Source organism: Chionomys nivalis, chromosome 1 (genome assembly GCF_950005125.1).
Source record: "Chionomys nivalis chromosome 1, mChiNiv1.1, whole genome shotgun sequence".
Taxonomy (NCBI): Eukaryota; Metazoa; Chordata; class Mammalia; order Rodentia; family Cricetidae; genus Chionomys; species Chionomys nivalis.
Window position 1 is genome coordinate 85,753,198 of NC_080086.1, and position 12,027 is coordinate 85,765,224.

Consider the following 12,027-nt stretch of genomic DNA (forward strand, 5'->3'; position numbering starts at 1 on the left):
GGTAAAACCTTTTTGCACCGTGTTTGCCATGCTTGGGCCTGCTAGAGCCCTTCAGAAAGACCTATTAGAGGCCATGAAAAGCTGGTTAAAGGGGCCTTCATCCCTTTTGTCCCAGGCCAGATACAATTCTTTACATTAGTCCTCCATTTTCTTCTGTTCTTTTCATTTGAGAATCCATAGCTCCTTGCTAATTCTGCTAGGTCATCTTGGTGCAGCAGTCCTGGCCATGGGACCAGTCACTGTCACTCCAAATGAACTTTGTGTCCACTTCCTTTCACCATCCAACTCTGTCTCTCCTGCCTTGGCTCCTTCCCCACCACCCCAACCTTCCCAGAAAAATCTTTCAGTTCTTCTCTGTAGTCAAATCATCTGCTTACAGCCCTCTATCAGTTATTTTCCAAGTCTCTTCAGCAATATGGGATGACAATTTCCTAATCCATTATAGCAGATTAAATTAAGATCCTCTCCCTCTTGATGTGAGCAGAAAAAAATCCTACTTCAATGAACCCTGAATTACCGCCCCTCACCTCGCCAACAAGGACTCAGGAGAAGCAGCTCCCACACCCCTGCCCTGCAGTTTTGTACCCTCTCAGAGTTAGGAATGACAACTTCTTGCTGAAGGACTACGCTTCCCAGCTTCCTTTTAAGAGCATGGGAATCATTTTTGCCCCATAAGGGGTCACATTTCATCTTCTTCTATAGGCATTTTGGCCACCTGCACACCTGAATGACAAAGATGCCCTTGCAGTGAATAAATATGATCCTGCTTAAGATCAGAACAAGCCCCTCTCTCTTTCTGCCTCCCCCTTTTTTCCTTCAGCTTTAAATAATCTAACAACAGTAAGATTTAGGAGCTGTATACTAGAAAATCCTAGATTCTAATAAGGAAAGTTTAGTGGGTTATTAAGACAGAATGCAGACAGAAAGAGAGACAGTGAAAGCCAGGTCCTTCAGGTTAGAGGTGAGATTCAGGATGCTACTGAGGATTAGGCTAATGGCAAATAATCTTGCTGTGTCCTGACCATGAATTTGAGTGAGACTGACTTCAAACAGAATGACACAATTGTTTTTTTGTAGAGAATATTTCAGAATAACACAGCATTCAGGTTGTGGAATGGTTAGTGCTCGTGATTTAGCCAGACTTAGAGTAGGAGCAAAAGAAGAGAGTCTAGCAAAAGGTAAACTGTACATTTGGAGGAAGAAAGGTGGATGAGCAATTTATTTTTTTTTTATTTTTTATTTTTTGGCTTTTTACCTTTAAATTTATTTTTACTTAATTTTCTTCATATATTATATTTTGTTTTTTTTCTTGCTGATTTTTTTATTAATTAATTAATTTAATTTAATTATTAAAGATTTCTGCCTCTTCCCCGCCACCACCTCCCATTCCCTCCCCCTCCCCCAATCAAGTCTTCCTTCCTCCTCAGCCCAAAGAGCAAGCAGGTTTCTCTGCCCTGTGGGAGGTCCAAGGACCACCCACCTCCATCCAGGTCTATTAAGGTGAGCATCCAAACTACCTGGGCTCCCACAAAGCCATTACATGCAATAGGATCAAGAACCCATTGCCATTGTTCTTCAGTTCTCAGTAGTCCTCATTGTCCATTATGTTCAGCGAGACCGGTTTTGTCCCATGCTTTTTCAGTCCCCGGCCAGCTGGCCTTGGTGAGTATACATAACCGACCCCAAAAACTCTACCAAAGAACTCCTACAGCTGATAAACACCTTTGGGAATGTGGCAGGATACAAAATCAACTCCAAAAAATCAGTTGCCTTCCTATACACTAAGGATAAGGAAGCAGAGAGGGAAATCAGAGAAGCATCACCTTTCACGATAGCCACAAATAGCATAAAATACCTTGGGGTAACTCTGACCAAGGAAGTGAAAGATCTATTTGGCAAGAACTTTAAGTCTTTGAAGAAAGAAATTGAAGAGGACACCAGAAAATGGATGAGCAATTTAAAGCAGTAGAGAAAACACTGGTAACTAGCAGAGACCAGTGCAATGAAAGAGAAATCATGAAAATAGGAACGGTACCTTGAGGGCGCGTCCCTGCCCTACAAAGGCTTCTGAGCGGCAGTTCTTAACCCATGGGTTGGGACCCGTTTGTGGGGGTTGAATGACTCTTGCACCTAACAACATCACAAAACACAGAAATTTACATTGTGATTCATAACAGTAGCAAACTTACAGTTATGAAGTAGCAACAGAAGTGGTTTATGGTTGGGGTCACCACAGTATGAGGAACTGTATTAAAGGGACTTGACCTTAGAAGGCTGAGAAGCACTGCTCCAGAGACTGACCTGCATACCCATTCCCAGAGTGTTCATTGAAAAGAAGAGTGCCTGAGCGGATAAAAACTCAGGAATTTTCTTCCTCAGGGTTGGCCAAGCAGGTAATTCAAAGGCCTCTGCAGTGGCGAAATGGGGCCAGGATATGTCTTGAGCTGGCAGGAGAACTTGGCACTGTCAGTCACAAAGCGCTCATTTCAGACGCGCAGAACCCAAGAGTTAGAGGCTCAGGAAAGTTTACACAGAGGATCCAAAAACAAAACAAAACAACAACAAAAAAAAATAAAACAAAGCAAAATGTGGCTAAGCAATGTTTTAACAAGGTCAGACTCCCTGAAAAAAAGGTCTAGAGAGGCCATTGTCTGTAACTGGGAAGGTGAAGTTTAAATTATTGTGGAGACCTCAGGATGCTGAGGAAGCCAGACTTGTGAGGACCTTGCGGGAGAGCTGGGCGCCACTTCCTGAGCTGCCTCAAGGGAGAGCCCATGCAAGGTGCAGGACACTGAACTGCAGAGGTGAGGCTACCAAGCCACCTGAACCTGGAAGCTGCCAACTGAGGTTGGAGCTAGGCATGGAACTGTGGTTTGGTGTTGCCCCATAGCTTCAGTTTACTTTGGGTCTATTGTTCCCTTGCTATCCTCCCACTCCTTCCATTGCAAAGGGAATGTTTCCTGCATGCTGTTTATGTAGGGAGTGTGTGACCTGTGCTTCCCTTTTCTTAGCTATGAGTTTGAGTCTTTCGATTTCCACCCCCCCCCCAAATGTCTTTACTTGTGTGTGTGTGTGTGCATGCATGCAGGTGCAGTGGGGGCCCAAAGAAGGAGTTGGTTTGCTTTTTACTGGCTTCAAAAGGCCTCTCAGCATTAACTGACCCACCACTATTCAAAGGTCCAAAACTGGGGCAGGAGACATGGTTCACCAGAATCTTCAGAAATTATCTGACCACGTGGTCCATATGTGTTTTGCTAAGTGTTACACTAGTGGTCTGAATGCATGCACAAACACCTGAATGCATGTTCTGGGTTTTCTACAGATCATATGGATGGGAATGGGTGGGATCATATGGATGGGAGTGGGTGGGAGCTGTCAGCAGCATCCTGGAGGGTAGGCTATACCTTCAAGTTCGGTGTTGTTGTTCAGAAGTATCTTTCTCCCTGAATCTCATGGTCCTCACTTCTAATTCCATCCTCCCAAGCTTTCCATAAATAGAGGACACCACCCATCAGTGCCCATGGACCAGTGCGTTTTCCTAGGCGGCATGGGCAGTCAAAAATAACACTGATTTTTGCACACCAGAAAGAGCTCCCCACATATATCACTTCCTCCTTATTTTATAAACTCCCTTGTATCATTCAGAACTCTTCATCACTCATAGTTTGATCTTTTTGTCTCCTAATTATCTGATCATTTAGAATGTGTCATCTGCCTAAGTGTGGATGAAAACATTAAGGAACAGTATCTAAAATGGATGTTCTGATTGGTTTAGCAGTCTGCTTCTGAAATTTCATGGTGTTTGGGATCTTCAAATTCTTTTCTTCTCTAAACCTTACCCACTGAAGACAGAATACCACCAGGTATGCTGGCATTGATGGTGTTGCAGGTTTCATATCTAAGTTATGATGGGTAGAATGTGAGGCCACAGCATGCTGTTTTACCACCTGTCAAGATGTCTTTACCAAAACTCTATGGAAAGCAAGGAGGTCTTTCTCAAGAGACTCATAGCTATTCAACTGAAGAAAGATGACTGTGCTCCAGACCTCTAGGGACCTGTGCTGAGGCACTTTATGGTTTCTTGCACAGTTTCCAAACAGCCTGTTTCTCTAGCTACTTTTAGCACCAGTGAATTCTCCAGCATAATGCAACCTGGCTGTATTTGAACATAGTTATCAGAGTTATTTTTAATACTATTATTTTTTCTTTGGCCACCAGTCAACATAAAAGTCTCTTAGATAAACATTCGGATAGTGTCATTAAAGCTCAGTACATAGGTTTTCTTTTTGAAAGCAGGATCCTGCCCTTCCTCTTACTGCTTTCATCCTGCAGATACTTAAATCCCCAGGAAACAAGCTGAGGTAACTGTCCTCTGTGTGTTCATGGAATTTCCCTACCTTGTTCTGTTGTGCATGTGATTTGACAAAGGTTCTAGCTGTTTGTCCTAGCTTTTAGATCTATAAGTCTAGGATTTTAAATGGTGTTTTTGGTTCCACCATTCTGTCTGCCTCCTGTTAGGAAAATTACCTTCACAAAGGGAACTGAGGGGTGCCTCACTTTCCAGAGGTGGGGTGTAGTCAAACAGTTGATATATCGAAAAACGGTGATTTCCTCAGTATTGTGAAATAAGACAAACTGTGCTGCACTGATTTTTAGTAGGGTTTTTTTTTTTTTTGTAGAAATGGGAGAAAATGATTATGATTATTCTTCAATACTATGGAAGTGTCCAATTGGTACAATTTTGTCCTCAAGGATGGGTTCCATTTCATGATTGAAATTTATTCCCACAAATTTTTGCCACTATTACACCAGATTATCATGTAGGCAGGTCAGCATTGTAGATTGAAGAGTTTGTAGCTGGGTTAAGAGTTACTTTTCTCTTCTGGTAGCACACAGAGTGCCTTCCACTGGCTCATGGGGCGAAGGCTCTACTTAGACAGCAGCGTGAGTTAATTATTTGTCTTAGAATGCAAATGTCCTTAGTTTGAAAGTCTTCAAGGAAGTTTGATGGCAAGGCAGGAATGAGATCTACCTGATCATAATCATCATGAAAATTAAATATAACTTAATACATACAAGGCTAATATATATAAGGTTAACCTTAATTTTTTTACATTTTTATATTGATAGTGCCTGTGACCGTCAATATTTGGGTGAAGTATTTATTAAGTTTCAATATAAAATGTGTTTCTAATTGTAGATTGTTACTAATCTAATCATCTGAATGGATCTAGTCACAAACTGAGTTAATGGGGGCTGATAGAAAATTCTTTTCCTGCTAATAAGGGCCTTCCTGGTTTTGCTGTACATAAGAACACAGACTACTAGGCAGTGGTGGCACACGCCTTTAATACTAGCACTAGAGAGGCAGAGGCAGGTAGATCTCTGTGAGTTTGAGGCCAGCTGGTCTACAGAGTTAGTTCCAGGACAGCAGGATTGTTACACAAAAAACCCCTCTCCTGAAAAAACAAAAACAAAACAAAGCAAAGCAAAACAAAACAAAACAAAACAAAAACAAAACAAAACAAAACAAAAAGAACACAGACTATAAAACAAAATATCTGAGTTGGGATCTGCAATAGGTTGTGAACTACTTTTGATTTCCAGACAAAGTACTTGATATTTTTGTATCTCAGTTTCTTCAGGTATATAGAGAGAGCTGGTTATTAGTTGTGATGTCATGGGCCTGTGATGAAGATGGTGTTAGGAGAGGACAGCATTGCAGCACCATCAGGCAGCTATGACAACATTTAAATATAGTTTACTAAACAAACAAGAGCTTGTGAGTCTTCAGTCAAAGAAAGAACATCATTTTACCCTAGAGCACAACAAACACACATCACTATCAAAAGAAGAGTGAAGTATGTTTAATTAGAATAAAATATGTTCACAAGTAAGTCCAAAAAAATAAGAGCATAATCCAAAATGTGGTTTTTATAATCAACAGTTCCCTGGAGAAAGGTTTAAAAAAAATCACCCCTACCTAATAATAAACTGGTTGGAGATAATTTTCTAAAAAACTTGCCTGAAGTTGCTTGAGTGGGCTTTGCTCTACAAAACCTTTAAGTTCATGTTTCATTTATGTCAGTCCATTGAATGCTTTAAACTTCGGCAGTGAAACTAACTTCTGTCCTTTGTCAGAGCTGGAGGGATGTTGTGGGAGCATTCTAGCATCTGCCCGTGCAGCCAGCACTTGACGGAAAGCTGCTTCTATTAAAAACAATTTCCCCACTTTAATCTTGAGAAAGAAGCACAGGGGCCGGAGGACTTCGTAAAATGTCAGTTCCTATGGTCACTGGCATAGATGTCAGTTTTGGATTAGGAAAATTATAGGATCCATGATAAATATTTCAGGCTGCTGACTACAATGAAAAGTAATTAAACCAGCCAGGACAACAGGTGCTGTATGGGGGACGTGGTGCCTTTTATCAGGAGGCTGTGGGTGCGTGTGCTAAATGTGCTCATCGTTTTCTCTGTTCTATTCTTCAACAAATACCCTGGGGAGGTTATTCTATTGCCAGCATTTATTGGATATAATGAAACCACATTAAATATGTATCTGATTGCTACCGACTGTGGAGAAAGAGCATGCTAACCATGGCTATGTGTGGCAAGCTAGCCTCCGAGACCAGTGATGTCTGACTTCACTGTGGCTTCTTTGTGTCTGACCCATAGGCCTTCACTGTTTCATTGACCTTTAATTCAAGCATGAGATGTCTTTTGATTTGTTTCTTTTTAAGTGAAAATTTCAGGGGGGTTATAGTAAGACATATCATTCTTTAGACATGTTCCACTCGGGGAACTCCTTAACATATGGCATATGAACAACCGAGATGGAAAATGACTTTAATCTGATCAGTTTTAATTATATATTTCTTTGAAATATTAAGCACTGCGTTTCATAACACATCTCATTTTAACCTCATGCAATTCATAGACTTTTTCTTAGAAACCAAAACGAAATGCTTTCAATTGTATGCTACTCCAGTTTTGATTAAGAAGGAGTTATGTCCATGTTAAATATGTGAAATGAAGTAACAAATATGATTTATGACATGGTTTTAAAAACTGCTTTTAAAAGGTAGACAGCTTCTTGTCTGCTTCTGTAAAAGATGAGAACCAAGTTGCAGTTGAACTGCTACTTTAAATGCAGAAGTGACTTCTATGTTTGTCTCCCTGTTTCTATTATGACTTTTCCCATACAAGGATATACATTTTCCCAGTATCATAAAGGTGCAAAACTCCTTTACATAGATGGAGTTTATCAGTAGCAAATATATGGCATGTCCATATTCACTTCAGAAGATTTCCAGCTGTGGTAATGCATAGTAACCTTTTTCTTTATTTTCCACCAATTTAATGTAAATTCAAAAATAAATTTTTTTGTTTGTTTTTTGAGACACAGTTTCTCTGGCTGTCCTGGAATTTGTTCTGGAAAACAGACTGGCCTTGCTTGAACTCAAAGATTTGCTGTTTCTGCTTCCTAACTGCTGTGATAAAAGGCTTGCACCACCATGCCTGGCTAAAGACAAAAATCTTAAATTCATATCCTATTAAAATCTATATGATGTTGCAAATGAGTTAATACAGAAAGCACCTAAGAGTTCTGATAATACCATATAAAATTTGCTAAGAAACTACATTTACTTATTTATCTATTTATTTATTTGGTTTTTCCAGACAGGGTTTCTCTGTAGCTTTGGAGCCTGTCCTGGAACTAGCTCTTGTTGACCAGGCTGGCCTTGAACTCACAGAGATCTGCATGCCTCTGCCTCCTAAGTGCTGGGACTAAAGACCTGCACTATCACTGCCAGGCTTCAAACTAAGTCATTTATATTTTGTATTTTTGTGAAAAGGGGAAAAATAAAAATATTTCTAATACATGAAAAAAGAGTTTTGAATCTGTCCTGAGTTCTCAATCATTTATTGAAGCAGTCGTTGACTGTTGAATCCTGCTGCATTCCTGGTACAGTCAGTCTGCACGTTGAAGTTGATGCCGAAGAAGTGCTGAGGAGGGCTCTACTGCAGACCCAACTTATAGAAACATGGCTTTCTTCTTCATTGGGATGAGAGTCATAAAAAACATCTTCCCACCTCTCTGAAGTGTTTGACATTGTTGATATAGCTCTATTTTCTAGAACATTCCCTGGGCTTTTGGTCTCTGGATTAAAATGTACAAACTCTGTCTGTAGGATTAAATTGTAAATGTCCTTTTTAAAACCCAAGCTAGAACTCTTTAGGCATCAGAGCAGCACTCTGGAATGTGATCAGAGGAATCTCATCCTAGTTGATGAGAGCTCCATTTAGCTCAGTTTCCTTCATTCTTCCACTCCAAGTGTTTTATTTGGAGTTACAGGCAAGTAAGATGACTTCCCCCAATCCTGTCCCCATCTCCACGGGGAAGGACTGTGCCAAGGTGAGAGGACAGTTAGGAAAGCAGCAGTCCTATCACAGAATGGCAATCCCCGTGGGATGGACACCAGCTGCCGATCAGGATCCTAGAGATTGACCCTAGAGCCCTGTACATGCTAAGCAAACATTGTACAAGGGAGCTATGTCTCCAGCCCTATTTTTATGCTGTTATGCTGTGACAGTCTCACTAAGTTGCCCAGGCAGGTCTTGAACTCACTGTACAGTTCAGGTAGTCTTTGCATTCCTTTTGCTTCAAACTGTGGAGTAGCTATTCCACAGTGTGTCAGTAACTGGGAGTAAACCGCACCATGAGCCTTGATAAGAAGAGAACCTGAGCATCCAGGAGAGAGCATCCCAAGAAATTCTGAGCAAGCACCTATAGAAATCGGTTAGGAAATTGTGGATGACAAGAGGAATGGAGGCAACTATTCCTTTCAAACTTTCAAGCCACGTGGGCTTTGGTGCTATTGTTCTCCGCTCAAGGTCGGCCTGGAAATCTACCTAAAGCTCAAGCCTTGCTTACATTTGGGGCCAAATCACTATTTGATGAGTGTCACTGCCAGGCGTGTTGCGGGATGCCTAACAGTAGCCCTGGCCTATGTCAGTTAGATAGTAATAGCACAAACTTATTCCCAACCGTGATGTGGCTACACACTTCCAGATGTCCTAGCAGAGCAAGGACATTCAGAGATTCACTGTATATGAAGTCAAATCTCTTCACAGACTGGCATTTTTGTCTTTTTTAAATCCACTCTTGTGTCTTCTGTACTACTAGGAAACTGGAATCCTGCTTTTGACCGCTAAGGAAGCTGATATGATTCTTGTACTCAGTCAACACTGGCCCCTCTGCCTTGGATTCTGAAGAGACTTTCCAGGGCTTTGCTGCTGCTGCTGCTGCTGCTGCTGCTGCTGGCTCCACCTGCCTTCAGACAATAGTTTTACATCACCTAGATTAGAACCTTCCACCTGGAGGCCTCTGTCGCAGCCTGTTGCTCTGCTCTGTTGTCAAGCTGCACTTCTTGTAGCCAAATAGAAGTAGGTACCTCCCTAAAGTCCAAGGGCTAAACACATGCCTTCTGTCTTTCTGTGCTTCATTAGGAAGTCTCTCCTCAAATCCTAAGACACAAACATATGTAATATTGTTGATGGCACCAAAAGGGGTTTAAGGCAGAATCTTCAGCAGCCTTGTGACAATATACAAAGCACCCCTACTTTCCTTTAAATAGCCTCTTGTAGCTTCAGCACCCTTTCCAAAATTCATCTTTTATGTTACAGTATAGCAAATAAGGTTGCAAATGAAGAATGATTATGCATTTAACTGCTTTTCTCAATTCTATAGTGTTTCCTATTAGTTTTAGAATTTGGAAATCTGGCAAACAAGGCATTGCCTTCAACATGCTCAACCCTGTGCCTTCGGCTCTGGTCATTTCCCTCATAGGTCTGTGTTTCCATTATTTGACTTTTCCTTTTCTTCGCTGCCCAGAAATACTGCTCTCTTTTTGGGAGATTTAGTTGCTATGAGTCTCGTGTTCTCTCTTTTTGAGGTGTGACTAGCATGAGTTGTTTAGTGTTCTAAATGCAGAAAGCTAGAGTCTTGGTTTCCGATGGGTGAAATAACATTTTATGTTAACGTTGTCTCTTTTGTTTCTGATTCTTAGTGCTGAGATACGTCAGATAACTCCATTAAAAAAAAAAAAAAGGACAGGTTATCCAGTGAGTCACAGTGTTGGCGACATGTTTTGTCAAAAATCTACCTTTACTATCAAATGGTTAATTTTTGCTAAACTTACATAATGAGATAACTTCAATATCAGTGCATGTTACTTTCTAACATGAATGTTCACTGATGTGTGTTCCCACATCCACACATCTAAGCTGGGCTGTGACGCAGGGTACTGCAAGGGTTTAGCAGTCCTTGATGGCCAGTGGCAACTGTCTTAGCATAGCTATGGTGTCTCAAAGTTGAGTTTGGTCATTAATACTTTGAAGACTATCTTGTTTTATACAATTTAGTCCCTTTCGTGTGATTACCCTAGCCTTGACTATTGTCATATTTGAATCACCTAGCCATGGATTAAATGCACTGTGTGGAAATAGAATTGGTTAAGTTCAGCAAGTCACCTCCTTTCACTGGGAATCACCAAACCTTCTTCACCAAACCAGTGCCAAAGCCTCAACAACAAAGGTAGCAACGATCTTTCCCTTGACATGAAGCCTTTTGTTCAGAATTTTGAAATTTCTTACATTGTTGAATTTGAAATCTATCCTAGAAGCAAAAGTTAAGACAATCACGTAAGAAAACTAATCCCGGGAGGCACCGGCAGGCAGGCCTAGGCGGCGGAAGCACCGGCGCGCAGGCAGGCCCGGGCGGTGGAGGCACCAGCACGTAGGCAAGTCCGGGCAGCAGAGGCACCGGCGTGCAGGCAGGCCCGGGTGGCGGAGGCACCGACAGTCAGGCCCGGCAGGCAGGCCTAGGCGGCGGAAGCACCGGCGCACAGACAGTTCCGGGTGGCGGAGGCACCAGCAGGCAGGCAAGTCCGGGCGGCAGAGGCACCGGCAGTCAGGCCCGGCAGGCAGGCCTAGGCGGCGGAAGCACCGGTGTGCAGGCAGGCCCAGGTGGCGGAGGCACCGGCAGGCAGGCCTAGGCAGCGGAAGCACCGGCGCACAGACAGTTCCGGCTGGCGGAGGCACCGGCAGGCAGGCCTAGGCGGCGGAAGCAACGGTGCGCAGGCAGGCCCGGACAGCGGAGGCACCAGCACGCAGGCAAGTCCGGGCGGCAGAGGCACCGGCGTGCAGGCAGGCCCGGGTGGCGGAGGCACCGGCAGTCAGGCCCGGCAGGCAGGCCTAGGCAGCGGAAGCACCGGCGCACAGACAGTTCCGGGTGGCGGAGGCACCGGCAGGCAGGCCTAGGCGGCGGAAGCACCGGCGCGCAGGCAGGCCCGGGCGGCGGAGGCACCAGCACGCAGGCAAGTCCGGGCGGCAGAGGCACCGGCGTGCAGGCAGGCCCGGGTGGCGGAGGCACCGACAGTCAGGCCCGGCAGGCAGGCCTAGGCGGCGGAAGCAACGGCGCACAGGCAGGCCCGGGTGGCAGAGGCACCGGCAGTCAGGCCCGGCAGGCAGGCCTAGGCGGCGGAAGCATCGGCGCACAGACAGTTCCGGGCGGCGGAGGCACCGGCAGGCAGGCCCGGGCGGCGGAGGCACTGGATGCAGGATAGTGCGGGCAAGAAACAGTGAAGACTGCACTGAGAACAGATTGCCCCACTACAATTAAATCAAACCCAATAGATAGCATCGGTAAGAGGAGATGGGCAGACGCCAAGGCAAGAATTCACCCAACAATCTGAAAAACAACATGAAAACACCAGAACCCAATGATCTTACAACACAAGGACTTGAACACCCTAACACAGGAGAAGAGGAAAAAACTGACTTTTTGAAAGCAATAGAGTCCCTTAAACAACATGTAAAAAATGCCCTCATAGAAATGGATGAGAAGTATAACAAAAAGTTTGAAGAAATGAGTAAATACATAAATGATACCCTGGGAAGCCAAGAAAAAACGATCAAACAGGTAATGGAAACAGTCCAAGAATTGAAAACTGAAATGGAAGCAAG